This window comes from Pinus tabuliformis, chromosome X (genome assembly GCF_031772625.1).
Source record: "Pinus tabuliformis cultivar Carrire ecotype Pingquan chromosome X, CPIR1, whole genome shotgun sequence".
Taxonomy (NCBI): Eukaryota; Viridiplantae; Streptophyta; class Pinopsida; order Pinales; family Pinaceae; genus Pinus; species Pinus tabuliformis.
This window is the reverse complement of record NC_142308.1, coordinates 148,395,138-148,409,910: the sequence shown is the minus strand read 5'-3', so window position 1 is coordinate 148,409,910 and position 14,773 is coordinate 148,395,138. Positions and strand designations below refer to the sequence as shown.

The following is a 14,773-nucleotide window of genomic DNA, read 5'->3' as shown; positions in this document are numbered from 1 at the left end:
CAAAAACACAAAATGGAACCTAATTCGAAAATAAAGGAAGGAAGATTTATGAAAACTTCACATAATTATTCTTCAGTGCTATTTAGAATTAAAGGGTCTATTGCGGGAAAAGATGTCACTATTGCTATCTCACCTGCCGAAGATAAAAATTATATAACACCTAAAATCGCAAACCAATTAGTGATCCTGGAGTCAAATATAATCGAAAAATTAGATTGTTTTGGCAACAAAAAATATGACCTAACCAATTTACAGTTAAACATTGAGGATTATACATTTATATCGCACTTCTCAGTTCAAACCCTATGGAGCGATCAAAGTGACATTATTTTGGGTTCAACCTGGATGGAAACCCTTGGTTCCTTCATCCTGAATATGAAAAATAAGTTTTTAACATTTTCTTACAAAAAGAAAAAAATAACGCTACAAGATCTTATAGCGAAGCTGAATGCAGTAATACCAGAAGACATAGAAGATATTTCAAAAGTAATTTTTCAAGAAGGTAAAAAAATACTACAAAATATGCAAAATAAAATTGATAAAATCACCGCTGATAGAGATGAAGAAGTTTTGCGACTTAAGGATCATAGCGAAAAATTACTAACACAAATTAAAAATCTTAAGAAGGACAAGTAGTTAAAAGAAAAGTTAGAACATTGTATTCAAGAGGAAGTATCGAAGTCGCCGGTTGTAACATCCCCAATTGAAGATAAAGAAACAAATAATGAACTAGTTAATAGCAGAACTCAAGAAGAGGATCAATCACTTGAAGGAAAAACACGCTCACGTGTTAAAATCCAGATGATGAAAATTCCAGACAAAGGTTGTGTACTTAACTCAACAACCATAGCACCAGAAGGAAATCAAAAAATTTCCACACACCTAATAAGGTAAAGTCAAACCAAAAAAGTTCCCTATCGACATCCAAATCATGAGAGCAGACAACTCAACCAAGTTATGTATCAGGACCATTCAGAACAGAAACAACAAATTGATGTTCCAAATAATATTGATGTAACCTCAATCCAGTCCTGCGATGACAATTCATTACGAAATTCCAGTGATCAGAATATTCCATAGAAGATTAATGGAGGATGGTTTGATCCCTTCTTAGTGCGACCATTTTGTTTGTCGCTTAGAAGATCATATCAACTTGTATCAACAAAGATGCCAGTGCCGAGATGAGAAGACATTCGAAACCGAAAAAAGAGATGAAGCCTTTTGCATCAACAAGCTTTGAGGACAAAGCTTTTTTTGTGTAGTAAGGCAATGTTACAAATAAAATATATAAATAATATAAATATAAGTAATGAGGATAATTGTAATAATGATTAGTTAATTAGTAATTAGGTTGAAGAGGCGTGTCTAAATGGGACATGACTCTCCATGAAGAGGCACTTGCCTAACATATAAACAGGTCCCTCACTCTCATCGTATCATCATTCTTATTCATACACTTAATATATAATATTTGTATCCTCAATGGATATCTTCATATTCCAAGTCTTCTGAAGTATTTAATTTGAAGAACAAACTTTGTTCGTTCCATTTGGTATCAGAGCCACGTTGGCTAATCCCAGCGTTTGACCATCAAACTTCGTCAACATTGTTGTCGTTGAGATACAGGGGTTTCGCTATAAAATTTTTTGAGTTTCTCCATCTTGTCATTATCAAACTTCGTCAACATTGTTGTCGTTGAGATTCGGGCGTTTCGCTATAAAAATTTTGGAGTGTCTCCATCTTGTCGTTAGGCCTTTGGCCACTTCAAAAAAAATGAAAAAAAAAATATTAAAAAAAAATCAAATTAAAAAATAAATAAATAAAACATAAAATTTAAAAAAATATATATTATAGGAAAAAAATAATAATAAAAAAAGGCAAAAAAAAACATAATATATGAAATTAAATTAAAAACTTAGTGGTCGCCCTTCAACAGCCAACGTTGTTCGAAACTCCACGGGCTACACGCAGCCAAGAGCCGCGACTACTGGATGCCCGACCCAACAAACTTGTCGCCGTCAAATTCAGCCTACGGATGGACAATGACCATTGTCGCCCTTCTATCATCGTAGCCTCAAGCACCATTGCCACGCTACATACATCGTCGACCACAAGGCCAAACAGAGCCACCTCCAGCACTATCTGCATAGAGCACGACGCAGTAGCTATCGCATACCCTGCATGCTAAATCTACGCACATTCTGCAATTCACCACAACTTACCACAAACGTTGCCCGTATACCAGTTCACCACAACTCATACGATCATCTAACATAGTTCTACGTCCTTTTGTCTCGCCCTCATTGTCCGACACCCCGACCACCATTCTCAAACCACTATCATTTTCTGTCCTCAAACCACGGTCACTGTCACTACCATTCTATGTCCGATCAAACACTACGTACGGGTTCCCTGCAGACGTATTGATTTGCCCACCATATCAATTTGCATTAAACATCACAAAAAAAAGTTTACATATTAAATTGGGTTAATATTAGATTATATAAAGGTTATAGATATAGTAACCTATATTAATCACTATCGCATAATTTTATTATATATATATATATATATTATTATTAAAAAACAAAATTATAAATTACAAGTAAAGTTAATTCAAAAAAGTCTACAATAAGTCAAGAAGGAATTGGGTTCATATATTATTTGACGAAATTATCAACAAAAACACAAAATGGAGCCTAATTCGAAAATAAAGGAAGGAAGATTTCCAAACACTTCACGTAATTATGCTTGAGTGCTATTTAGAATTAAAGGGTCCATTGCAGGAAAAGATGCCACTATTGTTATCTCACCTGCCGAATCTAAAAATTATATAATGCCTAAAATTGCAAACCAATTAGTGATCCCGATTCCTGGCAACTATAATAAAAAATTAGATTGTTTTGGCAACAAAAAATATGACCTAACCAATTTACAATTAAACATTGAGGATTATACATTTATATCGCACTTCTCAGTTCAAACCCTATGGAGCGATCAAGATGACATTATTTTGGGTTCACCCTGAATGGAAACCCTTGGTTCCTTCATCTTGAATACGAAAATGAAGTTTTTAACATGTTCTTACAAAAAGAAAAAAATAACACTACAAGATCTTAAAAGTGAAGCCGAATTCAGTGATACCAGAAGACGGAAGATATTTCAAAAGTAATTTTTCAAGAAAGTTAAAAAGTACTACAAAATATGCAAAATAAAATTGACAAAATCATCGCTGATAGAGATGAAGAAGTTTTGCAACTTAAGGATCATAGCGAAAAATTACTAACACAAATTAAAAAACTTAAGGACAAGCAGTCATTAAAAGACAAGTTAGAACATTGTATTCAAGAGGAAGTATCGAAGTCGTCAGTCCTAACATCCCCAACTAAAGATAAAGAAACAAATACTGAACCAATCAATAGCAGAAATCAAGAAGATGATCAATCAGTTGAAGGAAAAACACGCTCACATGTTACAATCGAGATGATGAAAATTCCAGACGAAGATTGTGTACCTAACTCAACAACCATAGTACCAAAAGGAAATCAAAAAATTTCCACACTTAATAAGGAAAAGTCAAACCAAAAAAGTTCCCTATAGACATCCAAATCATGAGAGTAGACAACTCAACCAAGTTACGTATCAGGACCATTCAGAACAGAAACAACAAACTGATGTTCCAAAGAATATTGATGTAACCTCAATCCAGTCCTATGATGACAATTTGTTGTGAAATTCTAGTGATGAGAGTATTCCACGAAAGTTTAATCTAGGATGGTTTAATTCCTTCTCAGTGCGACAATTTTGTTTGTCACTTAGAAGATCATATCAACTTGTATCAACAAAGATGACAGTGTTGAGACGAGAAGACATTCGAATCTGAAAAAGAGATGAAGCCTTTTGCATCAACAAGCTTTGAGGACAAAAAAGAATTTGAGGAAGGCCATGTTGCGAATAAAATATATAAAAATAATATAAATATAAGTAATGAAGATAATTGTAATAATTATTAGTTAATTAGTAATTAGGTCAAAGAGGCATGTCTAAATGAGACATGACTCTCCATGAAGAGGCACCTGCCTAATATATAAACAGGCCCCTCACTCTCATTGTATCATCATTCTTATTCATACATTTAATATATAATATTTGTATCCTCAATGGATATCTTCATATTCCAAGTCTTCTGGAGTATTTAATTTTAAGAACAAACTTTGTTCATTCCACTCTCTCTCTCTAACTCGCGTCTCTCTCTCCTAGCTCGCACATGTGTTTTTGCGTAGTTCCTAGGCAAGACGAAACTCTGGGAAGGTCGAGTTTCTGAGCATATTCTAGAGGCCGGAATTTGGCCTAAGGTAGATCAGATCAGAGCAAGTTGTTGGGTAGATTAAGAGGCTTGACTTGAACATTGTTGACTAGGTTTGACCATAAGCATTGTTGATCTTTTTGAACTCATAGTTGACTTGTTGCATTAGAAGTCTCTTTTGTTGCACTAAAGAATTTCTCTAAGAAAAAGGTTGCCCAAGTGGGTTTACCCAGGGTAAATCTTGTGTTCTCTTTGTGCATTCTGATCTCTATTGTTATTATGGTTTTATGGTTGAAATTCTGAAGTGTAATTTCTTACTGATAAAATGGAATTCTTAAAAGAAGATCTATATCATTTGAAGTAATTATCAGTGTTTCAGAAATTAGTGCTTGTATCTATTGCACTTGAAAATTCAACATGGTATCAGAGCTTTGGTGAAGGATAGAACATTGAGATCACTCTTAAGAAGCTTTGGTAAATGGATAGAAGACCTCATCTAAGATCTATCTACGTGTCTATGACTATGGGTTCCTATATGAAGGTTGAAAATAAGTTAGAGGGAGCTACAAACTTTAGGGCTTGGAAAACAAGGATTGATCTCCTTCTTGTGAAGAATGAATTCTTGGGTATTTTGAAGGGCAAGGTCACTGAACCCAAAAAGGATGAAGAAAAAATAAAATTTGAGAAAGATGATATTGTAGCTAGAAGTATCATTGTAGATTCCGTCAGAGATCATTTGATTCCATATATCGCAAATCTTGACTCTTCAAAGAAAATGTATGATGCCCTAATTGGATTATACACTATCAACAATATTGGTCAAGCAATGAGTTTGAAGAATGAGCTTTGTGATGTTAGAATGACAAGGAATGATACTATAGCCTCATATTTCATGAGGATTTCTCAATTGAGAGATCAACTTCAAGCAATTGATGAAATCATTCCCAAAAAGGAACTAGTGACTACAACACTTAATGGTTTACCTGAATCATGGGACTCATTTGCAGCAGGAATATGTGCTAGAAAAGAAGCTCCAAAGTTTGATGAACTATGGACTGCATGTACTCAAGAAGAATCAAGGCTCATGTCAAGAGGGAAGATTCAGAGATCCGAAGAAGGTGACTCTCAAGCATATGCAGCATGTTTCAAGAAGGTTGGAGGAAGAAAGAAGTTTGGCTTTCAAAGAAGAAATGAAGGAAGAAGACTTGCTCCTCAAAGAAGGAGAGATATGTCAAAAGTTCAATGCTATCATTGTCACAAATTTGGTCACTATAGACACGATTGTCCTGAAAGATCGAGCGATAGAAAAAGAAAGGGAAAGCAACATGCCACCACAACAGATTTTGAAGAACTTCCAAAAATACCCAAGAACCAAGAATCAAGTGACAAAAACTTCTTTTACCTTTTTTTTCTCTTACAGGTTTTGTTTTAGATAGCGATGATTTGTGGCTAGTAGATAGTGGTGCCTCAAGGCACATGACGAGAGATCGTGACAACCGTACAAGTCTAATGGAAAGAAGATTATCTCAAAAGGTAGAGCTTGGAGACAACAACAGTTATGCAGTCATATAGAGCTTTTTTTGCAAGGAAAGCAATAAGCTCGTTGGCTTAACAAATCTCCTCGCATGGAAGAAAAGGATTGATTTGGCACTTACAAAATAAGAAGTAATGGAATATGTCCTCAGTGAGGTTGTTGAACCTAGCAAAGACATGACTCAAGAGCTAGCAAAATAAAAAAAAGGAGAAGTAAAGGCACAAAGGATCATTGTGAAATCCATTAAGGATCATCTTGTTCCATTTGTTGCTAATTTGAAGACTTCTAAGGCTATGCATGACAAACTAGTAAATATGTACTCTATAAGCACATCAGGTCAAAAGAATTCTTTGAGAAACCAACTATATAGAATAAAGAAATCAAAGAATGAAGACATGGCTTCCTACCTGATGAAGATTTCACAAATAAGAGATAATTGCATGGGCTGACTCTGAAATGACCATCTGTATATTGAATGCCTTGCCACCAAAATGGAGTTGTTTTGCAACTAGCATCTACTCTAAGAAAGACTCCACTCCTTTTGATGAGTTGTGGGCTCAATGCATCTTGGAAGTGACTAGGATCAAGGCAAATGATGACATTGAATCAAATGAACAATCTCAAGCCTTTATCGCAAGAACCAAGAAGTTGAAGAAAGGAAAGCTTGGAAAGTCCAAGAAGCTAGATATGTCAAAGGTTCAATGATTTGGATGAAATGAATTTGGACACTTCAAGAGAGATTGTCCAAACAAGCAAAATAACAAAAGAAAGGAAAGACGCAAAGCTAACACAATTAAGGAGATAGGAGAACCTGAGAAGAAGTCAAGGAAAGAAGATGTCAAAGATCTTTACTATTGAAGAAAGCATCCTCTCTATCAGGTTCTTTATGAAGATTGTATTTCATATAGCATTGTTGTTTACTCTAGAAGAGTTTTATAGTAAAAGGATGGCATCATATATAGTAGCATGTGATAGTAGAAGTTGTAGAGTCTACTTGATTGAGTTGCTTTGCAAGAATCATCTAGTCTTTCAAAATTGGGAACATTGGACCATTTTGCATATTATTGTTCATCCGAGCATTCTCTAACATTATGTTAGAAATAGTCATTTTGCTAAGACAAATCGTCAAGATCCTATAAGAACCATCATTTTGGAAGAGGCATTATGACAAGGTTAGTATATATTCCATATAGTATGGAAACAATACTCTTGAAGGATGAAGGAATGCAGTTGGTCAAGTTGAAGAAAAAATAGCTAGATGATTGTATGGAAGAATAGGAACGCATATTTATTAGAATATATCTCTATTTAGTAATGCTCAGTCTTTTAGATGTTTCTATTCTTATTCTTTTAGCAGTTTCTTAGATGAAACTGTTTGTTCGATATTCTACATAGAAACCTGATGTTTCTATTCTTGTAAATATCTTTGTATTATCATTGAGCTGTTTGCTCCATGTGAATTAATTCATTGAACATTCTTTTATGGTATCAGAGCAAGGTTAAGAGATTCTTCTTGAAACAGTAATTCTCTTTGCATCGTAATCTCTTGAGTCCTTTCTAAGGTCGAGCCCTCTGTAAGCCAGGCAGCCTTCACTGAGTCTTAGCCTCGACTTTGCTCGCTGTGATAAAAGCTTACAGTCGTCCATCTCGATACAGAATTGGATTCTTCTCTTGCATGATCATTTTACTAAGGAAATAACTTTGTGGCGGCGACTGTTTTCGTGGAAGCGGAATTTTTTTTGGCTGGCCAGTTTGCTTGGAATATTGAATCCAGCTATTTTCTTCGACCACATCGTGGAATCCCTCAGCAATCGTGATCCAGGTGTTTTCTCTCGGTTTATAACTTATTTGTTTTTTAAAATCGGAGTCGTGGTCTGAAAATTTGATCTGCGGGCAACTGTCTATTTTTTATTTTCAAACGCTGTCAAACTTGTGATATACGCTTATTGATTTGAAACCTGAGGATATTTGAAACCCGTGGATGGTATTACAGTTAAAACTTGTGGATATATATATATTTCAGAACTCTTAGATATATATCTGAATCTCTGTGGCAGAGATATCTGTCAAACCCGTGGATATTTGAAACCCTGTAATTCGCGTGTAATTTCAAAACTGTGGATATACGCGTGTGTTGTAAAACCCTGTAATTCGCGTGTAACTTCAAACCCGTGGATATACGCGTGTGCTGTGAAACCCGTGGCTCTAGATCTGAAACCCGTGGTTCATTGTAACCTGTGCAAACGCCGTTATATTGTCACAGTCAAACCCGTGGATCTGAAACCCGTGTTTATAACCTGATTTACGTAATACGTAACCTGATGTTTCATTCGCGTGATATATTCTCTGTCATACGCGTGTTATAAAACCCGTGGTTCATTGTAATAGCTGAGACGGAACGTGAGTCCGAGGATTTACGTAACCCGTGTTTATAAAACTCATACGTGTGCTATATTCTCTGACATACGCGTGGTTATATTCACCTGTGGGTTTTATATATTCGTATATAAAATAGCTGAGACGGAACGTGCAGTTTTGATAACTCACGTGGTTCAAATTTCAAAACATATGACCAGTCGCTGAGCTGAGACGGAACGTGCATAGCTCACGTGGTCCTTTTTTCAAAAGCATATGACCTGTAGCTGAGATGTTTTTGTGTGGGCCATTTTGATACCTGAGACGTGTATATATATATATCCGTGGTGTTTGCTGACAGTGGGTTACCATTCAGCAGAAGTGTGAATCTGAGACAGCACATGTGGGTCCATTTTTCATCATTTGTATTTGCTGTATTTGTGGTTCTGGTTGCCGGCAGTGGGTTACCAATCAGCGGAATTTTTTTTTCTTGTGATCCTGACAGTCTTCATTACAAACTCAGACCTGTGACATCTGTTTATTGCATCAGTATACTCTTATGGTAGACCGGCATTTTCTTGTGGAAAACTGTATTCTCAGAACTGTATTAGCAGTATTACTATTGTTTTAGACAGCTGAAAGTCTGTTCTTTAAATTTTCACCAGCATAAGCAGTCAGCTACATTGTTCTTGTGTGTCATACTTTTGTATTCTCTTTGTGAAAATGGCCACACTTACCAATCTGATGTTAGAAGGAAATCAACGGTTTAATGGCAGCAACTATAACATTTGGAAACAAAGACTGCTGACCATTTTTGAGTACAGGCGTCTTGATCAACTCATTTTGGGCAAAAAGCTTCGTCCAGGTACAGCCGGGACCGATCAAGATAAATTTGATGATCGAAATCGAGAGGCTGTTATGCTTCTCAAGCTCTCTGTCGCTGATGATCAGTTACCACAGATCCCTTCTGGCAAGACAGCTGCTGAAATCTGGCAACAGTTGAAAGAATTGCATGAGACATCTGATAAAAGCAGAGCTTTTTTTCTCAAAAATCAGTTGTTCTCCATCATGATGGATGAACATATGTCTTTACAGGAACATCTCAACAAAATTAAAGACATTCGAGATCAGCTCGACGCCATTGGTCGGACCATGGAGGAAGAAGATATGGTAGTCATTACCCTGAAGAGTCTACCAAAATCTTATGCACACTTCATTGAAACACTCAACATTACAACCACAAATGTTGATCTGAAGTTTTCAGATTTATGTACCAAACTTCTGCAGCAAGATAGGTGGAAACAGCAGTTTGGTAGTGGTACTTCATCAGTGCCCTTGGAGAATGCATTTGCTGCAAAATATCAGTCCTCTCAGTCTTTTCAGCAGAGAGGATCATCTCAGTCTTTTGATCCTAACAGGAAGAAAAGTGTACAGTGTAATTACTGTCACAAGTTCGGTCACATGAAGAAAGACTGCAGGCAGAGGATTGCTGCTGAACAAAAGAAACAGGGAGGGTCACATCAGACAGCGAATGTTGCAGAACATTCCGAGCAGACAGATTCTGCCTTTTACGCCTTTATGGCTAAAAGGTCTTCAGAACATGTTCCTTCCTCTGCATGGTACATTGATTCTGGTGCATCACGCCACTTCTCTCACAGGCGTGACTGGTTTATTGACTTTTCACCTTTCAGTGATTCAGTTGTATTTGGTGGAGGTGAAAAGTACACTGTTGCTGGCAGGGGTACAGTTCAAATTCAGTCTGGTGGACGCACGCTCATATTTCTAAATGTATACTATGTTCCTGGTATGGAGATTAATCTGCTCTCTGTCAGTCAGATTATGAGGAATTCTCCTCAGCTTGATGTTGTGTTCAGTGCACACAAGTGTTCCATCATTGACAGGGAGACCAGTTTGACAGTTGCTACTGGCCTCGAGGACCATGGTCTATACAGGCTACTTGACACCGGTGACTTTCCAGAAGTGGCACTAGCAGCTCGTGTCTCTCCCATCAGTACTCTATGGCATCAACGATATGGGCATCTCAATATGCAGTATCTCTCTCAGCTCTCTCGGGAGGGACTTGTGTCAGGATTACCTGATATTCAGACTCAGCAGTTGGGGGTATGCAGCGCCTGTCAAGCGGGAAAGCAACATCGGTCGTCATTCAAAAATGGAGAATCTTGGCGCGCATCCCAGGTACTTCAGTTACTTCATGCTGATATTTGTGGTCCTATGAATACAGCTTCTATAACTGCTTGCAAATACTTTTTACTTATTGTAGATGACTTCAGTCGAAAGATGTGGGTGTACTTTTTAAAAAATAAATCTGATGCTCTTAGTACCTTTCAGAAGTTTAAAACTTTAGTTGAAAACGAATCTGGTTGTAATATCATGACCCTTAGGACCGACAATGGGGGGGAATTTTGTTCCTCAGCTTTTGCCAACTTCTGTGATATTCATGGCATCAAACGTCAATTCACCACACCTTACACTCCCCAGCAGAACAGTGTTGTCGAGCGTCGCAATCGCACGGTTGTTGAAATGGCTCGTTCCATGTTACAACACCGGAGTGTTCCAAACAAATTCTGGGCTGAAGCAGTATTTACTGCTGTTTACCTTCTTAACCGATCCCCTACTCAGGCTGTTAAAGGGAAGACTGCTGAAGAAGTGTGGTCTGGTCGTAAGCCTAAGATCAGTCATCTCAAAGTTTTTGGCTCAGTTGCATATGTTTGGATTCCATCTGCTAAGCGATCTAAGTTGGATTCCAAAAGTCAGAAACTCATGATGACAGGTTACAGTGATCATCACAAGGCTTATAGGCTGATAGATATAGCCACTGGTCGACTTAGCTTCAGTCGAGATGTAGTATTTGATGAAGACAGAGGATTCTTTCAGTCTTCTTCTTCTGAGCAGCGTTCTGAGGATCCGCCTCACAGTGTTCTTCTTCCAGTCAGTCCATCTGATGGGAGGGATGATGTAGCATCAAGATTTGATACTACTCTATCTGAGCCTCCTCCAGAAGCTAATCCCCCTCTTGCTGTCCCTATTGCTCTTGAGCCTGCTTCTCTTCCTCCTGATATTGGTCCCTCTAATCCTGATATTGGTTCTTCTTCTCTTCGGCCAAAATGGTGGGCTAAAACCATAGGTGATCTCCGGGATGATGAGCTCCTTGAAGGTAGAACTTCTAGGCATAAGAACAGACAACAGTCTACAGTCAATTTTGCTCTTATGGCTAACCTTCACAGTACTTTTGAGCCTCAAACATATTCAGAAGCTAAGGGTATATCTGAGTGGGAACAGGCTATGGAAGCAGAATTTCAGAGTCTTCAGAAGAATCACACATGGACTCTTTCTGATCTTCCTGCAGACAAAAAACCCATAGGCTGCAAATGGGTGTATAAAGTCAAATACAAAGCTGATGGAACCTTAGACAAGTATAAAGCTCGGCTTGTGGCTCGAGGATTTTCACAGCAGGAAGGCATCGACTATGAGGAGACTTTTGCTCCTACAGCCAAGATGAGTACTATCAGGCTTGTGCTTGCCCTAGCAGCTCAGTTCAATTGGAAAGTTCATCAGATGGATGTAAAAAGTGCTTTCCTAAATGGTGATCTCCAAGAAGAAGTCTACATGACGCAGCCTCCAGGATTCAAGGTTGTTGGTCAAGAACAGAAAGTGTGTCGGTTAGTTAAAGAAATCTATGGATTGAAACAAGCTCCTCGGGCTTGGTACATAAAAATTGATCAGTATCTGACAGATCAGGGTTTTCAGCGGAGTCCATCTGATGCAAACCTGTATATCAAGCATACTGATGATGATATCTTGTTTGTAGTTGTCTATGTGGATGATCTTATCATTACTGGCAGCTCTGCACATTTGATCCATGGGATCAAACAAGATCTATGCAGAACTTTTGAGATGACAGACTTGGGACTTCTTCATTACTGTCTGGGGGTTGAAGTGTGGCAGACTGAAAATCAGATCTTTCTTTCTCAGTCCAAGTATGCCAAAAATCTTGTGGAAAGGTTCAGAATGCAGGATTGCAAACCGGCCACGACTCCTATGGAACCAGGGCTCAAACTTTCAGCACAGTCATCCTCTCCTCTTGTGGATGAAACTTTATTCAGGCAATTAGTGGGCAGTCTCATCTATCTTACTGCTACCAGACCTGACATCAGTTTTGCAGTAAGCTACATTTCTCGCTTTATGTCAGCTCCTAAAGCTGATCATTGGATAGCAGCAAAGCGGGTGCTACGATATGTGCGTGGTACTTCTGATTATGGCATCTTATATACTCACAGCTCCACTCCTATTCTCAGTGGCTACACTGACTCTGACTGGGCCGGTTCGGTTGATGACCGTAAATCTACAGCTGGGTATGTGTTTAGTCTAGGATCTGGAGCTGTTACTTGGACTAGTAAGAAGCAACAGGTAGTGGCTCTCTCCTCAACAGAAGCAGAGTATCGGGGAGCAGTTAAGGCCGCCTGTGAGGCAGTTTGGCTTCGTCGTATGCTTGCAGATATGCATGTTTTTCAGACAGGGCCTACTTCTTTGTTTTGTGATAATCAGGGAGTGCTCAAACTTGCCAAGAATCCTGTCTTTCATGAATGAACAAAGCATGTGGAAACTCACTGCCACTACATTCGACAGCTGGTTGAAGACGGCTCAGTTCAGTTGCACTATGTTCCCACCACAGAGCAGCCCGCCGATATTTTTACCAAGCCTCTTGGTCCTGATAAATTTGTAAAATTTCGCGGGTCTATTGGTGTTGTAAATAGATTGAGCATTAAGGGAGGGTATTAGAATATATCTCTATTTAGTAATGCTCAGTCTTTTAGATGTTTCTATTCTTATTCTTTTAGCAGTTTCTTAGATGAAACTGTTTGTTCGATATTCTACATAGAAACCTGATGTTTCTATTCTTGTAAATATCTTTGTATTATCATTGAGCTGTTTGCTCCATGTGAATTAATTCATTGAACATTCTTTTAATATTTAAAGTAACTCTTGGGTAGGACTCATATGTATAAGATCCTGTAAAAGAAGTTGGTCATAAATCATGCATGGTGAATCTTCCATTTGGTTGTATGATGCCTAAAAAGATGAACTTGACTTACTTACTTTGACTTAGGATTAAGATTTCTCACTAAAACATATAGAATGATGATCAACATCTAGTATAGTCTTCGAAAGAATATTGTAACTTGGTAATAAAGTTCTATCCTTGGGCACTCTAATCCATGAAGGAAGACTCTTGTGACAATGGACCACGAGGATGTTGATGTTTTGATAAGAAGGTCATCATGATGAGGTAAGTCTAATATTAATAGTTCTTGTTGGTTATTTGGTTAACATATTGTTTTGCTACCTGGAAAGATATTGCAGGAATGCATGATGACTGTTGAGGCAAGTTCAACTGTATGGATTGAATACATGGCTTTGGAAATCAAGTAGTCAAGATGTTTGCATCATCATCTTGGAATTGAAAGGTAGCAGTGTGAAGATATAACCTGAAGTTCAAGTTCATACAAAGAAGATCACTTTCATGAAAGAGCTATGATTAGCTTGAAGATCGGTAAGGCTCAATATAATGCCTTCATTGATAATGACAAGATGAAAGTGATGTGCAAGATTGATCCTGTCATAAAATGAAAGGAAGAAGATGGCTCAATGATACCCAAGAAAGAAGAAAGCTCGATATAATGAGATATGAAGGAAAGAGGGAACCATGCAGCTATCTCCAGAAAGAACAAGTAGTTGATATTCTTATGGAAACAAGCTAGAGAGCTTGTGGTTATGACTTCTCATATTACAAAGAAGTCAGGGATCTCCTCTATATTTGAGAGGGAGAAAAGGAGTCTCCCTGAACAGGAACAAGTATCTATTCCCTAATCAACAGGAAATAGGGATATCCTCTCTGATTGAGGAGTGATGATGAACATCACATGTGCATTGTCTTCTTCATGTGTCATGCACTTGACCACGACTAATAGTCATAAGTCTAAGTGATGGCCATAAAGAGAGAATGGTGAAGGATTGGATAAGAATTTGAGGGTTCCTTGAGGATAAATAATCCAAGAAAAAAAAGGTACCGACACTCTTTGAGAATAAGACAGGTATCCAAAATAAGTGTAGTCGAAGAGGACTGATATTCTTTGAGGATTCAAGATTGGAAATCCAAGACTAGAATAGTCCTAAAAGGACATATCTAGTGAACATTCAGATGGGGTATGTGCTTTGTTGACCACAAATGCGTCAACTCCCCCAAGATCCAGAGTACATGAACTTATCTTAAGGGCCTCATAGCTCTTTATCCCTCAGAGAGAAAGCTTGAACCTACAAGTATTTACATCTTCCTTTTATCATGTCCTCTTTATTCTATGCATTATCTTTTCCTTTAAAGCCCAACTCCTTGGTAATTATTGGCCTCTTGCAGCTCCATTTTGCTACATCATTAAGCTAACATGGGAGCAGCATGTCAAGTGGGTCTAGCTCAAATGGTTGGGCAGAAAAGTTGTTATTCTATCTATCCAAGTTCAAATCTGATCAATCAAGAATCTAGGGTTTACCTTGGGTACCAT

The 14,773-nt window shown here is 37.9% G+C and overlaps 1 protein-coding gene across 1 annotated transcript in view; it reads right to left on the bottom strand.

Annotated features, from left to right (window-relative positions):
• Window positions 1–14,773, bottom strand: part of LOC149138885 (Nucleotidylyl transferase superfamily protein) — a 235,657-nt gene that overhangs the window by 127,539 nt on the left and 93,345 nt on the right. The gene's annotated exons all lie outside the window — the stretch shown is intronic.